Source organism: Vicugna pacos, chromosome 33, assembly GCF_048564905.1.
Source record: "Vicugna pacos chromosome 33, VicPac4, whole genome shotgun sequence".
Classification (NCBI taxonomy): domain Eukaryota; kingdom Metazoa; phylum Chordata; class Mammalia; order Artiodactyla; family Camelidae; genus Vicugna; species Vicugna pacos.
In genome coordinates this window covers 4,627,562-4,640,288 of record NC_133019.1, presented here as the reverse complement: position 1 = coordinate 4,640,288, position 12,727 = coordinate 4,627,562, and the positions used below count along the sequence as shown (strand labels likewise).

Genomic DNA, 12,727 nt, shown 5'->3' with positions numbered 1-12,727 from the left:
TAGGCTAGTGTCTTTCCATATCAGTTTTTGAATAAACTTGTCTGTGTCTCCAAATGTCTTGCTGGGATTTAGACAAGAATTATATTAAACCTATAGATCAATAAGGGGAGAACTGACATCTTTATTATATTGAGGACGATTTTGGAAATCATTATTTATAGACTCCTTGGAATTTTCTGTGTAAATAATTGTGTCACCTGAAAATGGGAACATTTTTATTTCTTCCTTTCAAAACTGCCCCCTTTTTGCCTATTATAATGGCTAGAATTTTCACTCCTAAATTGATTAAGAGTGTCGGGCAGACATCCAGACCTTCCTTGTTCCTTAATCATAGAGAGTAAGTTTAGCAGGAAAAATCATTTCTCAATAGTATGATGTTAGCTGTAGGGTTTTTTCTTTTTTTTCAGATGTTATTTAGCAATTCGAAGTTCTCGTCTATTTCTATTTTTCTGACAATTTGTTTAATGAATGGATTTTGAATTTTCTCAAATATTTTCTTCTATAATGATTATTATGATCATCTGTTTATCATTTTTTAATCTCTTGATATGGTGGATTACACGGGTTGATTTCGAGCATCGACTCAGCCTTGTACATCTGGGGCAAAGAAAGCCCACTTAGCCATGGTATATAACATCTGATTTGTTAATATTTTGTTGAACATTTTTGCATCTAAGTTAATGAAGGATTTTGGTACACAGACTCTTTTTGTAATCTCTTTTCTGGTTTTGGTATCAGAGGAATTCTAACCTCATAAAGACTGTGAAATCGTGGTTAATTCTTTAAATGTCTGTTAAACTCCTCCAGTGAAACATGAACCTGGATATTTATATTCCAGGACATTTTAATTATAAATCCAATCACTTTAATGGCTTTAAAACTATTCAGGTAGATTGTTTCATCCTGCTTGAGTTGTGCTAGTTTGCAGTTTTCAAGACATTGGCCCATTTCTTCTATGTTGTTGAACTTAGGAGCGTTCAAAGAGTGAAGACGTGTGAGCAGACGGCTTTGGTAGCCGGCCTCCAGGGTGAGCCTCCGTGGCCCCTGCTTCCTGTCGCTCACACCCGTGCGTGCTCTCCTCACACATCACGCCAGAGCCGGGCTGTGCGCCAGACAGAAAAGGCCAGAAATGAGAACAATGCCTCCTCCAGCCCCGGGTTACAGAAGACACTATGGCTTCTGACTTGGCCCCTTGCGCCCCTCAATCTCCGTGACTGGGGCTCCGAGGAAAGCCAGCCACCACCCTGGGAGTGGCTCCCTGGAGGGGCCTATGGGATGAAGAACTCAAGAGACACTTGCCGACAGCGTGCGAGTGTGCCATCTCGAACGGAGACCCCCCCAGCCCAGTCGGGCTCTCAGATGCCTGCAGCCCCGGCCAGCGTCTTTAGTGCAGTCTCGTGAGAGACCCCGAGTCAGCACCACCCGGCTAATCCGCTGCTGGATTCCTGACTCCCAGAAACTGTGTGAGATAATAAATGCTGTCTCAAGCTGTTGAGTTTGGAGGCATTTTGTTACGCAACAACGGATACCTCATGGAACTACCATCGATGCTCTGCGATGTTCAGACCACAGTACCAGAATGCCTTTCCTCTTCCCTCACGTCTATTTGCTGACCTTTCATTCACTCATTCACTCAACCATTCTACCACTCCACCTACTATGCTGGGGTTTGGGAATACACACAAGGTTAAACAGAATATTAACAGGACGGTAAATGGACTTTCCTCTTCTCTCAGTCTCAAATTTAGAAACAATAGGTGACAGTGCCCCGACAGTGTGAGGATGATTTCTGAAGGTGACAATATGTGCCTCCCAGAGCCTAATAAAGAAAGGAGAATCAGCCTTGTGCCCCTCCAGGCAGGCAGCTCCTGTGGAGGTGTGGATGAAAAACACTGCCTCGCGTATCACTAAATAAACGATGTTGCAGCCATCAAGCCATCCCATTGCAGCCCCCCCTGATGGTGAGCCCTGCGGGGTTCAGGATGGGAAAGGACAGGATACTGGCCCTAGACAGCTAAGGTGCAGATCAAAAGAATAATTTCAGTGAGCCCAGACTTCTGCATCTTCCCACACATAGAAAAGCACTAAATTCCTTAACTTGAGATATCTGGTTTTCTTTAATTAACAGTAATCTTTTGATGTTCTGACTACCTGGTCTCCTCGGCTTCTCCCTCACCTCCTCAGAGCACTCCCTTAGAGAGATCTGAGAGGTTGTCTCCCAGGCTTGAAGTCCTCGGAAAGTCCGCTGAATAAAACATAGCTCAGCTTTTAGGTTGTGCATATTTTTTCAGTCGAGAGAAGCAACTAGCTGCCATATAAGAAAGGCCAGAAGTACAAGAGGAGGTCATAAATTAGAAAGCGTTGTTAGAGTAGGAAGAACGTGGGAGAAAAATGTTCCCGACTTTCCCTCCCCTTCCCAGGGGAAGGACTTATTCCTCCACCTTACCTGTACTTGAGAGAGCCTCTAGAGAGACGGCGTTGAAAGTGGCCCAAGAAGACTGACAGCCTCCTCACGGGCTTGACGGGGCTGAGCTGCAGGTAGCACATGGTGAGGTGTCACGGCCGGACCGCTGCTGAGCTGAGGAGACTCCTCCAGGTGTGGTGTGCGTGCACCGGGGTTTGGAGGGTGTAGGCCGGTATAGGAAGCAACATCTGCTTCTTTTCTGGATCACTCCTAAGACAGGAGGCTGGTCAGATGGGCTGCTCCTGCAGAGAAGGGGAAGGGCCTGCAGTGGCCAGATGACCTTAGCACCTGCCCACGGCCTTTGCCCTTTCCCTTAAGGTTCCCTCTCTGTCTCTGGGAAGCCAGAAGTAGCAGGCAGAGAGAGGAAAGGAATCATGGAAAATTAAATTCCCTCCCCTTTACACACACACACACAGACACACACACACACATTGGTTCCCTGAACAATAAGCCTGAATTTGGATACATGCACCCCAATGTTCGTAGCAGCACTAGTTACAATGGCTAAGACATGGAAACAACCTAAACGTCCACTGACATGATTGGAAAAAGAAGCTGTGATATAGTTATACAGTGGAATACTACTCAGCCATAAAAAGAATAAAATAATGCCATCTGCAGCAACATGGATGGATCTAGAGATTGTCATCCTTAGTGAAGTAAGCCAGAAAGAGAAAGAAAAATACCATATGATATCACTCATATGTGGCATCTAAAAAAAAAAAGACAAATGAACTTATTTACAAAACAGAAACAGACTCACAGGCATAGAAAACAAACTTATGGTTACCTGTGTAGGGGGATGGGGTGGCAAGGGATAAACTGGGAGTTCAAGATTGCAGATACTAACTAATACATATAAAATAGATAAACAACAAGTTCCTACTGTACAGCACAGGGAACTACATTCAATATCTTGTAGTAACCTATGATGATAAAGAATATGAAAAAGGAATATATGCATGTATACGGATGACTGAAACATGATGCTGTACACCAGAAATTGGCACAACATTGTAAACTGACTATACTTCAATAAAAATATGTATATATACAAAAAAATCAGCCTGAATTTGGATAGAAGGAAAAAAAGTAAAATTGAATACGAAATTTAAGTTTTAAATGGACTTCAAAATACCCAAAAGGGACCATCCATCTATGAAATATGCCTGAGCTTTAACAAGAGGCTGGGGAGGGAGAGACAGCAGAGTATATCTGAAAATAGGTTTTAGAAAAAAAATGTTTTTTTCTGTCAGTATTCAGCTTGTCAACAAGTGAGTTAATCAAAGATGAATCAAAACTAGAGACATTTTCTTCCCCAGGGTCTGAAATCTTTTTATGTTTGTCCTGCACTCTCTGAAATCCCCAATAAGGAGAAAATGACTTACAAGAACCTTTCCTGGCGGATGACTTGATCCAGGGATAGACCAGAGGGCAGAGAGCAGCACATCAGAAGAGGTGGGAGAAGAAAATGATCCTGTGAAAGGAGAAAGGGGCCAAGAAGACAATGAAGAGTGAGGATAAATTGAAAGCCAGTGGATAAACCTCCCGTCAGTGTCCAGGGAGCCTGCACTCAGAAGCTGAGTAGTTTTGTCTCTATTATTTACTGGACAGCGGCTGCTAAAAGAACAGGATTCTCTCCCTGCCTGGGAATCCGGCTGCCTGGCTGCCATCAAAGCACAGGGCGCTGAGTTCGCATCTGCACATCCCTAGTGGTGGGCGCAGTGCCGGGTGGGAGAGAGAGAGTAGGAGGAATTAGTGAAAAGAATCTTGCAACCAAGAAGCCGGGAAGAAGCGACTCCCAACCACCCTGGGTGGTATTCCAGACGCTCCAGAGCGACCTCAGGCTCTACTTAAAAGAAAAGACTCTAGATTAGAAGTCATCTTTTTTTTTTAGAAGCAAAGTCCCAGAGGTCATTTGCATCATTCATGAGGCCAGAAAGGAGGTTATGTATCACAGAACCTGGTCAGAGTGTCGGTTGCCAACGTACCACAGTGATACCTAATAAGGAAGGATGCAGCCCTCATCTCATGAACACAGAATCATTGTAACGGGTGCTCTGCCGACCGCTACTGGCCTGGAAGGAATAGATGACACTCATGTAAGTTACTCACTTACCAGAAAGGAGTCAGGTTAGCACTGAGCGAGCTTGGCTGTAACTTCACTAGGCTTCAAATAATGTCTCCTTATCTTAAGACTCTGACTTGTACAGGAATGTTTAAGATGTGGTATTCAAAAAGTCAGCATATATGTCCTCTACTTCTTAAAAACTCTCTGCAAAGGGATCTTCCCTCATCCTGCCCATCCACCTCTGCTTCTGTGGATCAGGATAAGAGCCACTCCATTATTCAAATACACTTCACAGTTTACAGAAAATGTGAGAGTATGTGTAATTGGTGGCTTTGGGGAACAGTGTGGATTTGCTATGCTGAAGACCCACAAACATGATGACGCTTGGGGGTCAGTAAGAGCTTGTCATTTTGCCTCATGTGGGGCCTTTATCAAGCCCTTTACCCCTTACGGCCCTCAGTGTCTTCATCTGTAAATTCAGATGTCGAGCCTTCCCTATTTATCATAAGAGCTGTCATGCAGGTTGAGCAGTCAATCTATGTCTAAGCCTTATTATCGCTCATTGTGTCACACTGGTGTCCTATTTCTGGTTTCCTGCTCATTTCCCCAGATTAATCATAAATTCAGCTTTCATCATATAATCAAAGAGGATTCACTTTGGGCAAGACAGAAGCAAATATCTGATCCTCAGACCTTTGTTGGTTAACAGAAGAACCCAGTTCTTTGAAACCAGCAGTTGCTCATCAAAGAAGAGAAATTATTTATCCTACATTCAAAGAATTTCCCCAATATAGCCTCCATCTCCCTTTTCCACTGTCCCAATTCTTAACTCTCCTCCACATGAGTGCCCTGGACTCCAGCTGACCATCACACTAGGATCTCTGCCTCCATGCAGCTACTTACTCCGGTGGTAAATAACATGTGTATGTCCCACGTGGATATTCAGGCTCTCTCCATACTCTTAAGCATCTCCTGTGAGAATTCACACAATCGTGTCTGTGCCATTGACTTGAGATGAAGGTCTTATACTGTCTCCTTGAGGAAAGACACAACATATGACAAGTGGTTGTTTTTTGTTTGTTTTGTTTTTCATATTTCTCCCAGCATAAAGAACAGTGGCAGGTGTGTGCCAGATGGTCAGCAAGTGCTTTTTAAACCACAAATGAATGAATGAATGAATGAATGAATGAAGTGTTTTTACAAATCCGTATAAATGCAGGACCTGCTATCTGGCCTCCACCTTTCAGGAAGGTGGATATGCAGGGAGATCGCCTTTCTTTCTCTACACCAAATGCACACGAAGAAGCATGTGGTCCAAAAGAAACAACAGGGCTGAGAGTGTCTGGGGAGAGAAACTTTTATCCAATATGAAGAATTTAGAAGCTTATTCTTCAGCCCTTAATAATAAACCCCTCAAATCTTGCATTCTTTTAAAATTATAAGCAAGAAGTCATTTTCTTAGTATTTAAAAATTCTTCAGCTATCAGTTGGTCATGGGAAGCCAAGCAAAGGCTGTTCAGTCCAGGAGTCTGACTCCGGAGGTCTCCCTGAGAAACCAATCTCCGGAGCTCAGGAGATGCTCACCCCTGATTTCTTTCAAATAACCACAAAGAGACCCCGAGTCAGGAGATTTAACCTCTCCTGTGCTCAAGTAAGCTCTTAGCTGCAAGCGGAATTCAGAGTATTTCTACTTCAGGATACAACACACATTTAAGAAGAAACAGGGGGATTGATTTAGCCTAGAAGACAATGCCACAGGGATCTCTGAGTGGAGAAGGGAGTCTCTACCCTCTGCAACACACGTCATCAACGATGAAAACAATAAGAGGAACAAATTACGTGGTCCCCTCACTTTCAGTCTTAGTTGTCAGGGATACCATCGGTTTCTTGACAGTGCAAGTCGGAAGACTTGGAATCTTCTTTTTGCATTTGTTTCTACCTCCCTCCTCTTTTATTAGTCCATCGATGCCTCTCCCTTTGTCGGTGACTATTGAATTTGTCCCTTCCTCAACTCCCTAGTCCATGGTTACCTATGCAGCTACATAGGTCTTGGGGATAGAACATTGTACTTCATTGCTAGGATGTCTTTTCTCCCTCACAACACCGCCCTTGCAATCCATGCTGCAAAGAATCGTCACACTGACGTCTCTATGACATGTTTTTCATCGTATTTCCTCATGTTCGAAATCCTTCAGAGTCTCATTAGCCACATTAGTGATTCTTAAACATTTCCTTCCACTTTTTTCAAATTGCTGATGCAGTAAACCCGTATCTCTACAGCTCTCCAATACATCTTTGAACTCTCCTATTTTAGATCTAAAATGCTTGCTAATTTTGCAGTGCGTACCATCCTATATCTTTGTGTGTTTTAATGTACAAATAATGTTTTAGATTGGTTACCAGTTAAAACACTCACCTTTCTTCTCAAAAAAACCTTTTTTGAGTGAAATTGATGCTAAAAGAAATAAACCATTCATCCTTTGATGGGCACTTTGGTGGTTTCCATATCTTGGCTATTATAAATAATGTTGCTACGAATAAAAACCAAGCAAAGAGGAAGGAAGGAAGAAAAGAAAGGAAGGAAGGAAGGAAGGAAGGAAGAGAGGAAGGAAGGAAGGAAGAAAGGAAGGGAGGAAGGAAGAAAGAAAGAAAGAAAGAAAGAAAGAAAGAAAGAAAGAAAGAAAGAAAGAAAGAAAGAAGGAAGGAAGGAAGGAGGAAGGAGGGAGGGAGGGAAGGAAAAGGGAAGAAGGCAGGGAGTAGGGAAAGAAGACACCATATTTATTTTACAACTTTGTTTTCACCATTTGCACTGCCTTTTTCCTTTCTAATGTGCCCACAGGTGGGGCATTTATCTTTTTGTCTACTGTAGTTCATTAAAAAATGTTTATGAAAGTTAAAATAAATTTAAGCAATAAAAATATAAAGCCCTTTACATAGACACAAAAATTATTTGCAAACTGGAGAGATGTTGGCTTTTTGGCAACACACAGAGAAAGGTCTATGGGTTTTAAGTGACTATAATCTCAATCTGAGACAAGAGTGAGCTATGGATGGCAAAATTACAATAGTTTGGTTCTCTAATAGTAGAATTAAATATATTAAAAATGCAAAAGTTTCTCAGGAACTGTGCAATACAAACTTTTCTATTTTACATTTGGGAGACTCAAAGCCCAGAGAGGTCTTAGCACAATCACACTTAGACGGATTTTAAGAAAAAGTTTTGGAACTGAATAGCGTACTTCCTGAATCCCTCACCCAGAGCAGATACCTTTCGATTTGTGGTTCCCAGACTTCACTGAGCATAAGTATTATCCTTGGAAAGCTTAGGAAGAAAAGTCAGAAGCTCCAAATCAGAATGAGCTATCCTGATACAATAGGGTGAGGACCACTGTTCTGGTCTATTCCTGACTGCTGTACCAGAAAAGGAAATTTGATTTTTTTTTAATTGAAATCTAGTAAGTTTACAATGTTATGTCAATTTCTGGTGTACAGCATAATGTTTCAGACATGCATATACATACACATATATATATTCATTTCATATTCTTTTTCATTATCAGTTACTACAAGATATTGGGTATAACTCCCTGTGCAATACAGTGTAAACTTGTTGTTTATCTATTTTATCTGTAGTAGTTAGTATCTGCAAATCTCAAACTCCTAACTTAGCCCTTCCCAGCCCCTTCCCGCTCTGGTAACCATAAGTTTGTTTTCTATGTCTGCGAGTCTGGGAAATTAGATGATTTTGCTCTAGTTATTTCTTCATTCACTGTGATTGATTAATAGATAGAGTTTTGATTTCATGCAAGGCATTTGTTTGGCAGCGGTTAAACAAATGTGAAGAACACAACATACCAAATTTCTGGTCAGGGCAAACCCTCCTGTCTTGAATATCTAGTATTTAAAAATTGTATTCTAAATGGAAAAAAATGCAAAGCTAGCTTTATGAACTAAGACAAACCTTGCTGTGGACCAGAAAGGAAATAAAATTCCAAGCAAATCCTGTGGGATCTTGCTGTTCAAATGTCCTATGCACTGAATGGGACAAAATCCAAGTTCACTGGCACGAGGCTGAACGGTGAGAGGCAAGGTTAAAACACAAGGCAGCAGTTGCTGCGTCTGGACCCAGAGTTTAGCACAGAGCTGTGTCCCGGAAGGTCAGGTCTACCCACCGTCACTGGCGGCTGCTGTCCCGGTCATGATGCAGAAAGGAAGACAAAGAGAAGCCCCAGGCCTGCACTGCTGAGTGGGAAAGGGACTTGCAGGGGCACGGGAGCGGGGGAGGGAATAAGTTCCAAGAAAGAGGGACAGAGGGGAGACTCCTCCTGCACACGGTGAGCTTGCAAATAAACATGCAGAAAAACAGCAAGAAAATTACCCAGGAAAGAGGGCCAACACAGTAAGTCACTTCAGACAAATTCACTTCAGAAAATAAGGAAAGGATTGGACACATGCACGATGACATTAAAATCTGTAAGATTCTTAAGATAAAGGGAAGAGAAGTGTCATAAAATAAAAATAGTACATAGAAAACAGGTGGGTGCTAAAAATAGGTGAGGTGAAAGCCACCCAATCTGAAACCTTAAAAATAAAAAAAAAACATAGTTGTTAAAATAAAAACTCAAATAGGGAATAAAGTCTAAACTGGACATGGATGAAGATAGAATTTGTGAATTAAAGAATGGATTATTTAATAAATGGCCCTGGAAGAGCTGGTTATAACATATGTGCAATACATGTTACATGTAAATTATGATTGACAGATACAGATTCTTACTTCATATATAAATAGAATCAATTAAAACTGAAATGTAGAGAAAGTGCAAAGCTATTGGGAGAAAATGGAGGTATATGTACTTATGTCTTTAAGATTTCAGAGCAGTAAAAGATTTATTAGACCAGACACACAGAGCCAAAACGAAGAAGAAAAGGCTGTGAAGCCTGAGCACTTTGCCCTGAAAACTTCGGCAGGAAGAACGGTATGTAAACAAACCTGAAAGGTCACTGGAAAGAGATAGGTGTGGCGTATATAACTGTAGATCCAGACTATAAAGAGAAATATAAATCAATAAGGGGAAAAAAAACTTCAAAACAAAGTGGGCAAGGTATTTTCAGGCGTCCTTCATAGAAAAGGGAAGCTGAATGTGCAGTGTACGTATGAACACCGGCTCAACGCTGCAGCTCATCAGGGAAATTCAAATAATGAGCTACTCTGCCCAGCCCATCCAGCTGGCAAAAAAGATACCAGCGCTTGACCAAGAGTGTGCGGAAGTAGGGACTCTCACTTAATGCTGACGACTGTTCATATTATTAGAGTCAGCACAAGGAGCAACAACAATACCCCAAAAATGACAAACCCTGTGACCCAGCCATCCAAGATGAGAGTGTGTGTGTGTGTTTGCCGAGGAAATGTGCACACCTCCTTGGAGTGAGTACGGTGTGCTGCACACGAGTCCACTGCAAAGGTCTGTTAGGGTAAAAGGGGGAAGCAGAGCAAGTGCCAAGAAGTAGTGGAGGCAGGTGACGGATGGATGGATGGATGGAGAGACAGACAGATGATGGATGATGGATGGACAGACAGGCAGTGGTGTTCATGTAATTCCTTTTTGCTGCTGTTAAAAAAAAGTATTGTCGTGAATCTATCTTTTAAATATAATACTGTATGTAAAGGCATGTTAGAAAGTTTTACATATACTGCATTTAAACAATGTCACAAAGGAATTCTATAGCTTTGTCAATATAATACATATACATAAGCTATACACACATGCATCATGTATGTGTGTATATTATATTACATTACTTTATATTTAAAGAATAAATATGTGGCACTGGATACACGCCTAATACTTTTTTTAAGTCAATTTTTCTGTTTTGTGTTTTTCTTGGCTGTGGGGGGGTGGGGGTAATTAGGTTTATTTATATATTTATTTTTAATGGAAGCACTGGGACTTGAACCCAGAAGCTCACGCATGCTAAGCACACACTCTACCACTGAGCTGTACCCTCCCCCCTGTACACAGCAAACGCTTTTTAATGGCTCGCCTGGAGGGGAAGGAACTGTAATGAGGGAGGCTATTGTAAAGTCGCAGCTTTACCCGCAGGATTCTCTCACCTGTATACAAGTCTAGGAAACCATGAAACAATATGAGCAGGTTTTCCATTTTGATGATGGATAAGAGGGCACTTATTTCATTTTCTTAAAAAAAAATGCCTACATTCAAGGAACTGGTGAATGCTATGGGATTTTCTGACCTAGAACATGTAAGAAAGGCTTGAAGAGCCAGCACATCCACGAGCAGAGTGGCCAGCGTGGTGAGGACGCCCAAAGCCGTCACGCCGGGAGCCGGCGGGGGGACAGCAAAGGGAGGACGCGAAGCAAATTTCTTCAAGCACAGGAAACGCTCTCGCCGCCTTGCATCCTTTTGCTTGAGGGCATCTAGTAAAATCCACACGTGGAAGTTTGGGGAAGGCAGATTAGGCTCAGATTCAGAAAGAAATTTCTAACAAGGGCAACTTCTGAAAAATCATCCGGCGACTTCCGGAGGCGGTGAGACGGCGTCGGGGCGCCGCGCCGGGTCCAGAAGGCCCCCGAGGCCGGGCCTGCTTGCCCTCGCCCCGCAGATGCAGGCAGACAGCGCGCGACTGGGAAATAGGACTTTGGATCCAGACTCGTCCAAGGCCTGAACGGTGTCAATAGAACGTCAAGCTTTATGAGATCAAAGAAGTGGATTTCCAATAGTGAAGCTGAAGGCGCACTAAGGAAAGAGGTTTTGAAGCTGTTGGGACCTGTCCCGAGTCCCCGATGCCCAGCCGCTCCCAAGTGCTCTTCCAATAGCTCTGCCTGATGCCCTGTGTCCGGCGTTGGTGCTGTTCAGTTGACTAACCCTTCGACGTGATACAAAGTCGTGCGGAAAACTGGGAAAATGATGGGGGGTTGTATGTGCAAAAGGAAAACCAAGAACTAGAAGAAAGAAAGGAAAGAAAAAGAAAGAAAGAAATTTTAACCTAATTCTTGAGACTTTCACGGTGTTGTGTGTGTGCCTGTGTGTGTGTTTCACGAATCAACGACCCAGTGACCAGGCCCAGTCCACACTTCCAGAGCGCCCTCCTCCTAGTCCTGTCGTGGGCTCCTTCCTTATCACTGGCAACATCTGTTGCATATTCTCTGAGCCTCAACCAAACCCTTCCCACACAGCTAATTGCCAGGCATTCATTTTATCTGTGTCTGAAGAAAAAGAGAAGTAGGTGAGTCAAATATGCCAGGATTTTGACGTGTGGTGTGAAAGAGTGTGGGTGTTTGCAAAGCTGCGTTTTGCTCACTCCCCCAGGCTGGGGAACCTTTTGGGGATGACATGCAATTTGTCCACTTAGCCTTAATGTCTATGCCGGTTAAGAGGGGGCACTTCCCCAAAGACACCGTGTCAAAGAGGACGAGATGAATTGCCAGGGAATTGAGCCCAGAGCAGAAAGTATCTGTCACGGGACCCTCTTGGCTCTGTCGATTACTCAAAGCGATCGTGGAGGATTAAATGCATTGTGGCTCAGAGTTTGGGGTCGAGGGTCACACCCACAACTAAATGCAAAGTGTTTTGAGGGGGAAGAGACAGACCAGCAGGCAGGCAGGGCTGGCAGGGTGCTGATGTCCCTGCTGTCCCATGGCGACCACGTGCAGTGGGAGAGCCCATCATTCGTTTCTGGGAGCGTCTGAAGGAGGACAAGGTGGGGGGCGAGGGCAAGTCTCCCCAGCTCTGCGGTGCTCGACCTACGTCCGGGCAGGAAGCGCCATCTGGCCCCGAGCTTCTCGCCTCCTCCGTCTTATCATCTCCTTCCCGTCAGGATTGGGATGCTGAGACCGTTGGAGACCTTGCAGATGGCTTCTCTAATGAAGCCTTAACCAAAAACAGCTCTATATTTTGTCACTGCCAAGTATGGATACTCACGTGGGTAGAAATACAATCAGGGTGGATGCTGGATCCCAAAGTTTTGGTCTCAAAGAAGGACGTCTCCAGACCCCCATCCAGGGAGGTCCCTTGACCAGAACCCAGAGAGGGAACCGTGAAGAAGCTTTGGGGGAATTGGTATGTTTGTGCTGCTTCTGCCCAGGGTCAAGCTCTGCTGTTCTGGTGTCGAAGGAGCCGGGCTGCCTGCCGGGATTTCTGCTGAACAGAAAGGGCTTCAACCAAGGCTGA

General features: G+C 43.5%; 1 long non-coding RNA gene across 1 annotated transcript; it reads right to left on the bottom strand.

The window, feature by feature from the left end:
- Positions 1 to 807: 807 nt before the first annotated feature.
- On the bottom strand, positions 808 to 11,130 carry LOC140691176 (uncharacterized). The gene is made up of 5 exons (XR_012066700.1): positions 10,651 to 11,130; positions 5,439 to 5,570; positions 3,853 to 3,941; positions 2,447 to 2,674; positions 808 to 1,102 (listed from the first exon to the last, which is right to left on the bottom strand). It is a non-coding gene; the product is annotated as an uncharacterized lncRNA (long non-coding RNA).
- Positions 11,131 to 12,727: the final 1,597 nt, after the last annotated feature.